Source organism: Triticum dicoccoides, chromosome 1A, assembly GCF_002162155.2.
Source record: "Triticum dicoccoides isolate Atlit2015 ecotype Zavitan chromosome 1A, WEW_v2.0, whole genome shotgun sequence".
In the NCBI taxonomy this organism is placed as follows: domain Eukaryota; kingdom Viridiplantae; phylum Streptophyta; class Magnoliopsida; order Poales; family Poaceae; genus Triticum; species Triticum dicoccoides.
The window spans coordinates 302,618,888-302,626,700 of NC_041380.1; the positions used below are offsets into that span (position 1 = coordinate 302,618,888).

General features: G+C 44.7%; 1 long non-coding RNA gene across 2 annotated transcripts; it reads right to left on the bottom strand.

Moving 5' to 3' along the window:
• Positions 1-1,546: 1,546 nt before the first annotated feature.
• Positions 1,547-5,126, bottom strand: LOC119283874. Of its 2 annotated transcripts, XR_005139071.1 has the most exons (4): positions 4,959-5,126; positions 4,100-4,882; positions 2,215-2,257; positions 1,547-1,783 (listed from the first exon to the last, which is right to left on the bottom strand). It is a non-coding gene; the product is annotated as an uncharacterized LOC119283874 (long non-coding RNA). The 2 variants fall into 2 exon arrangements; XR_005139070.1 differs by having other exon boundaries at positions 4,100-5,126.
• Between the last annotated feature and the right edge of the window lie 2,687 nt (positions 5,127-7,813).

Consider the following 7,813-nt stretch of genomic DNA (forward strand, 5'->3'; position numbering starts at 1 on the left):
AGATGACTCATGCAAGTCTTGTACTCCCTCCGTTCGAAAATACTTGTTGGAGAAATGAATAAAAAGGAATGTATCTTAGAACTGAAATACGTCTAGATACATCCATTCCTCTGACAAGTATTTCCGGACGGAGGGAGTACTACTTAACAGCACGTAGGTGTAGCATTTTTGTTTTGATGGCCACAATGGTCCTTCAGTTCGGTGGCTTAGGGGGCTCAGTGTAATTTTTATTATATTTATTGTTTGAACTTTTATACACTAGATAGATATGTTTTTTGGGGGGAAAAGAAAAGAAAATGAGAGACTTACAGTAAAGCGCATATTTTCTTTCTGTCGTTTTTGTGCGATAGAGAGAAAGATAGATTGGAGTTGGAAAGCGAGCGGACGAGTCGACCGGGACTATACTGCAGGATATGTAGCCGGTGGGTGAGTCTCTCCACCACTCGGCCGGGTGCTGGCGGACGGTGGCCAAACGCAGCTACCGCGCGCTTCTTGCGGCCGCCCTCCGTCCGTCTTTCGGCCACCGTGTCACTCACGTATCCTTCCTTCTCCACGGCCAGGGCTAGCCGCCCCGCCCAGCTGCTATCAGCGCTGCTCCATGGAAAATGCAGTCGAGCGCTGACCTAGATCGTTAAACAGCGGGCCGTACCGTCCAATGAATCCTAGGTTTCAGAGTTCAGCCCCAACACGCGCGATCGTTTGTCGCTGTCGGCGTCTATCAACACACAGAGCATCCCGTTTAAGCGACGGGGCTTATAACGGAGTTTCATAATACTTCATTCACTCGGGTGACGGTGTATACGTGATTACGATATACAGTATACAGTTTATACACGACATCATGTTTTAGTTAAACTTAGACCCGTTACCCATGTCTTCTAGTTCCTTCTTTCTAGGTGATCCGGCGCTGTCGCCAGTCCCGCGTTTTGCTTTTCTTTTAAGTGCTACAGTTTTCCTTTAAGTAAATTGTCAAGGAGTGATACTGTACATAGGTCCCGACTGGAGCCAAACCAAACGAAAACGACAGAAAGGAGGCATACTCTCTGGGCATTAGGCTGTTTTATTAAGTACGTATAGTACTACTGCTTGACTCTTGCAGCACGCCAACTTTTAGCTCCATCTGTGATCCAGCACTCAAGTCGGTCATGTAAGAGCATGGTTAATAGCACAGCCTGCTGCTGGCTATAAGCCCCTGCCACATCATCTATAAAGCCTTCCCACACAATAAGCTGGCTTTTAGCTTGACTCTAAGACTGACCCTAATAAAGACATGGATGGACATTTGATATTTGCACCTGTTGTGATCCAATACATACAACATCTTTGTGGCCATTTCAATCAGCATATATCTGCCATTCATTCCAATAGGATATACCGGATATACCAAAAGAAACTGATCAATATTCAAGCAATTTTAATAATCATGTATGCATATATTCCATTCATGCCAATAGAACAGACCAAGGAAAACTAATTAATAAACAAGCAAGAAACAAGTACGCATAGCACCATGACAAAACAGTTGAACATTGCTTGAGTCTTTCCAAGGAAGCATTAACCAAACATAGAACTAAATAAGACGCCCGGCAAACAAGCCGTTAGTTTTAATCTTGACGTCGACGATCAATAAACTGATGGCGCATAACACCATGACATCGACACTTAAACATTACAACCCGTCTTTTTAAGAAAACATTAACCAAACAAGAGACAATGCAAATAAGCCATTAGTTTTGATGGTAAATGGAGCAACGAATCCATCTGCATCAACAATCTTCAGCCACTGTATGAAAAAAATGGAAACAGAGCAGATGGTAAATATTTTCGCATGAATGCAAAAGATGATGAGATGAAGATGGCATGCTCATGATAGTAAGAGTTGCATTATGATTCACTATTGGGTCAGCCATAACTATCCATGCTCAACTTTAATTCTTATCTACTTCACAAATCTTACTTCATGTCATACACAGATGGTACCTCATATGGTTCACTAGAAACGATAGCTGGAAGTAAGTTTCAGGTATTACTTTCTTTTACTTTGAAGCCTATTATAGGAGCAATTTTTAAACAAACAACACACTCAGATCCAACGACTACAAGGCTACAACTTCTGTAATCCAACAACTATACATGTTCAGTAAAATCAAGTACATTGCCAATAGGAAGAGGAACAAGCTATAAAAGACTAAACTGTAAGTAGAGAATGCATACCAGTAGGTTGCACATGCAGCAGTCACCACGACACGGCATAGTCCTGGAATAAAATGTATGTAAGATATAATGTTGATCCTCCATTAACAGGAAGGAAAAAAGAATAGTAACATGCAGATGTCAATATCCCACCGTGACTAATTGTGATGCCTATGCCAAATATGCTCGACCAGATCATTTTTAAGTTGGTTATGTTGTGGACGAGCACGGATGGTAGCTTTCCTACGCAGTACATAAGCAAAACAAAGATTACCACCAACATTCACTTCAGGGGGTAGAGCAAATGAAGCCCCTGGAATCCAAGTCAATATGAACGTTAACTTGCTCTCTCTCATCTTCGACTATCATGTTGTGGAGAATCATACATGCTCGCATGATCCTTCCAACACTCTTTCTCTGCCATAGTCATGCAGGTCGGCGAACAATGGTAAATCGGGACTGCAATACCCCAAAAGCACGCTCCACATCTTTCCTTGCCCCTTCTTGGTACTTGGCAAATAACTTATGTTTATCTATTTGGGGAAGTGGTATGGTCTTCATGAAGGCAGCCCACTCTAGGTATATACCATCGGCAAGGTAGTAACCCGTGCTATACTCATTTCCATTGACTGAAAACTGAACTTGAGGGGCTTCTCCTTTCAAGGCATCAAAAAACAGTGGGGACTGGTTGAGCACATTAAGGTCATTGTTTGACCCAGCAATTCCAAAGAAAGCATGCCAAATACGAAGGTCCTGGGAAGCAACGGCTTCTAGGATCATTGTAGGCACTCCATAATCGCCACGGGTGAATTGCCCCCTCCATGCTAAAGGACACTTCTCCCATTGCCAGTGCATGCAATCAATACTTCCTAACATTCCAGGAAAACCACGAGACTCGTTAACCTGAAGCAAGCACTCAATATCCTCTCTTGTGGGGCGTCACAAGTATTCCCCGCCGAACACCGCAATCACACCCCGTGCAAACTTGTCCATACACTCTAATGCAGTGGACTTCCCAATCTTCAAGTACTCATCAAGGGCATATGCAGGGGTGCCATACGCTAGCATGCGCATGGCTGCAGTACACTTCTGCAATGGTGAGAGGCCTATTCGGCCAGAACAATCTGCCCTATAAGTGAAATAGGGAGACCACTGACCAAGAGCATTCACAATGCATAGGAAGAGGTGTTTATTCATGCAAAATCTTGTACGAAACATACTCTCGTCGTAGAGTGGATCAGCAGCAAAATAGTCCTCCACCAAACGTTCATGAGCACCTCCATGATCCCTTCGAATGATCTTCCTTGGACCACTTCATCGCTGAGATGATCCAGCTGAAATCCTAGCCTTGATCTTCATCATGAGCCGCTCAGCGAAGGAGTCCAGGACGGTTTGCTCAGCAACATACTCTTCCATGATTTTGGATGTGGCTAGTTCATCAGAGTCATCTGAGTATGATGATGAATCCGACATGGTGGGTGAGGAAGATTGGTTTGTAGGCTGAGCAGGAAGATGAGAGGTATGGGAAGGAAGATGGGTTTGGGTGGATGAGTCTAAACCTGAGATGGGGCATTATATAGATGTCTCAAGTGTCCTGAGTGTATAATTATGGTTGCATGGTTATCTAGAATGCACTGTAGTTAAGTGTAATTTGACTATTGACTACATGATTTTTTGCACTTCTACATGGTTATCTGGAATGCACTGTAGTTAAGTGTAATTTGACTATTGACTACATCTTAAATGTCAACAATTTCAGCAGAGAACAAACATGTATTTGAGCACAAAACAATTTCAACAAAGATTAATGCATAGATACTTATATTTTCAGCACATAAGAATTTCAGCAGTGATGATGTGATAAATAAAGTCAAACTTATCTAAGGCAATGGACAATAGGAAATACCTTAGTCAGTTTTTCCAAATAGCTTCTCCCTGAAACACTTCAATGCCAACATGTGCTCGGATCTCACATCTTCGGACATCCTACTTGTGTCTTGCATCATCAAGGAGCGGTATGTTTCTAGCATGACCGACTCCTTGTGATCTTTTGCTGCAAGGCATGCAAGTTTCCGAGCCTCAAGATTCTCACTGGACACACGCCTTTGTGTCTCTAACATCTCTTTGCGGACTTCATTTGCTGCATTCTGAGCATCTAAAAACTTGCTAAGCTCATCTTCAAGATCTATTATACAACCTTCGTCCTTTGTTTTTCGTTTCCTTTAGCTGTCTTGCCACCCGGTGGATGTTCCTCTTTATCATCATCTAGAGTGAAACGTTGCCCCACTTCATCATCAACACTAAACTTCCTCTTGTCCGGCTCCACATATTCCAGGCGTTCCAAATATGCATCCCATTTTGGTTGCTCTTTTAGAACTACCCAACAATGCTCAAACATAAATGGACCGTCTTCTGGGTGATCTGCCTCATAAGTTTGCATTGCCCTCTTCTTTAAATCAGCATCAGATTCACCACTAGCATACAGTGCACTAGCTTCCTTGTAACTCCCACAAAACCATGCAACCCTTTTCTTAATTCTCCCAAAGCGATCCTTCACTTGCTTGACTAGCCTTTCCCTGTTTTGGGGGGTGGTACTATTGTAGACAGCAGCAACTTCATTCCAGTATTGGTCGTTCTTCTTGTAATTTGATTGGATTGGATTGTTTGAATTATTCAACCAAGCACCAACCTACAATATTACCAAAAGAGGTTTATTCTTTTCCTAGTAATGTAACACATGGAGACCAACATGGAAAAAAGCTTACGAATCTAAGATCTTCCTCTTTTGTCCACAGCAAGCGCTTTTCAGTCCTTGCACACTCGCCACCATTGGTGGCATCTCCTTTCTTGATTTGTTGCGATAAAGTCCCATTGCTCACAGCTTGTGAAAGGCTTGGCGTGTTCTTAAAAAAACCAAGGAACCCACCAGGTGGGTGAGAATCTACTACCCTGCCGAGACAATACTAGATGATCAAACAATGGACTTCATATTACAACAGGGTTTCATAAAAAAAGACATCACATTTAAGCAAAGAACATTTCTGTAGATAGGAACTATGACAACATACTATAGTACAAATCATACAAACACACACGGACTAGTTATCACATTATCACACATAGACTAAAATTTACATATAACCCCGGGAACCAAAGTGTGAATGATTATTAGTAGTTTAGTACACTGCTAACTTGCTTCCATTTGTAATTTTTAAGATTGATTAGGCAGTATTCTAATCTACTGAAATATAAGGAAGGCTTTCTTATTACTAGTTAAGTACAGTACAAAGGCCATCAAGGAGACTAGCGTGCTGGTTAGTTATAAGAAAATTAATTAATTCATTAGGGGAAATTCTAAATGTTCAGAGTTTTAGATAAGATGGGTACCCTTATTTGCTTTCTGTTTCTGTCATAACCATTTTTAAATTACAACAGCTGAGCATCATATCAAATACATGTGGATTCATATCATACAGAAACGCATAGCTGCATATCATGCAAATATTTGACAGTTTGACACCAACAAAGACCATCTGCATGTTCAGAGTTTAGATAAGCAGAAAAACAAATGTATCACATAGCAGGCTAGCATTGCATGACAGTACTAACTAACCAGATATGCGTAAACAGGTGAATAGATGTATCAAACAGAAGGCTATCATAGCAAGACTGTACTAGTAAACAGGGGGAGAACACATACCATGCTTCTGGATTCAGATCATCAACATTCGTGTAACACAAAGGGCCTTGCGTCTGGGGGAGCCAGCATGGTGCAGAGGCTGCCGCTGCCTTTGGTGGCTGTGGAGGAATCGAGGCACCTGGTCCGGGCTGGCGTGGCGGCGGGACGAGGTGTGGCGCCGACAGCGGCGGGACAAGGTGTGGCACCGACGTCGGGACGAGATGCGGCATCAACGGCGGAAGGAATTGAGGCAGCGACGACGGGATGACCTGAGGCGTCGGTGCACACGTCCTTTTGGACTGCTGACCCATCTCCTTGATGCGGCGCCGGCGGCTGTTCTAGGTTTTGGGGTGGTGGCGATTTGGGGGAAGCTGGAGACTTTAAAGCTTCGATTTGGCGTGCACCAAGCGATTTGGAGCGAGGGAAAGATGGATTCCGCGCGCGAAGGTGGAAGGAGAAGCACATGAGGCAAGGGAGACGCACGGGATCGGAAGCGGCGGCGCTAGCGCTTGCATCGGGCTGCAAGCGGGCGGAAGGCTCTCGTGTTCTGTGTCTTAGCCCAGCGCTTCACGAAGAGACCGCTCCTTCTCTCTTCTTTATTTTTTTCTCTCCAGCTCAGATTTTTTGCTGATGTGGACTCTGTTGCAGCCTGCTGAATAGGACTATTGTACTTGCTCTGATGCAGCAGCAGCATAGCACCCAACTGGTATCTGGAATCTTGTGTGAATAGAACACTTTCCACTTAGTACTCCTCGGTGTCTGGATTTGTTTTTGTAGACCAATCGGTGATTCATCTTCTCGTGTAGAAATGGCGGGTGAAGATGAGCGAGGCTACTGGCGGCTTAGCCAGGTCGCAACGGTTGTGGTAGTGGAGCGATTTGGAAGTGGCCGGTTACAGCGGCTCAACGAGGCAGCAGAAGGCGGCTATGCCCTTCAGGGCGAGTCGGAGTGGAGGCGAAATGGGGCCGGGACGGCTCTGTGTGGCTACCGCCAAGGAGGCCCGCGGTGAAGCGAAGTAGAGACCCTGACGATGCAGAGGTAGAGCCGGCCCGAGATGGAAACGAGGCTGTGGCTGTTTTCGATTCCAAGCCCATCCGGGTCGTGGCTCCTCCCCTCTTTTTCTTAATGTGAATTTGCCCCGGCCGATCCGATTGAGTACTAATTGAAATAGTACGATCGCGACGTGCATGTGCATCCGGATTGGCCGATTAGAAGAAAAACGAGGATTCCGGTGATTCATCCGCTCGGTCTCGACGACTTGCAACGACAAACTTTGACCTTCATGCAGATCTTTCCTTTTCTTTTTCTTTGATCCGGTTGATGGACACAGTAAACGGGAAGTCTCTGTGAAACGTATACGATCTTGAAGCTGACACAGATCCTTTCGAACCGGGTCTTTTTCATCGGAAAATTGCAAACTTCTTGATCCATTAGAGAAATCCCTTCAAGAACTCAACACCATCGTGCGCAGGCCCCACGGTGGGCGCCAACTGTCGTGGAATTGTCACGACAGATGTCCTAGTGTGAGGACTTTGTCATGAGGCCAACGCATCTACGCGGTAGCTTGAAGGGGTTGACCGGAATCGAGAGACGCAACACAAGACAAGGGTTTAGACAGCTTCGGGCCCCGGGGAACATCATCCGGTAATAGCCCGACATGCTGTTTGTGGCTAGGTCTCATTATGCTCATGAGGGAGTCGCTGTAAACCGGCTCTCCTCTCGTTGTGTCTAGCCTTAAGATTGTTTCTTCTTGCTTCCCCCTCTTGGGGTGCCCTGCCCCTCCTTATATATGTTAGAGGGGCGGGTTACATGTGGAGTCATGTTAGGATTAGGACTAGTCTACCTTCTAATACAAACTGGATACAAGTCCAGGTCTTAACTCCTTGTAAGATAAATGTTCCTCACGCCTTTCCTTATAAACCGGCCCACCATAACATGAGC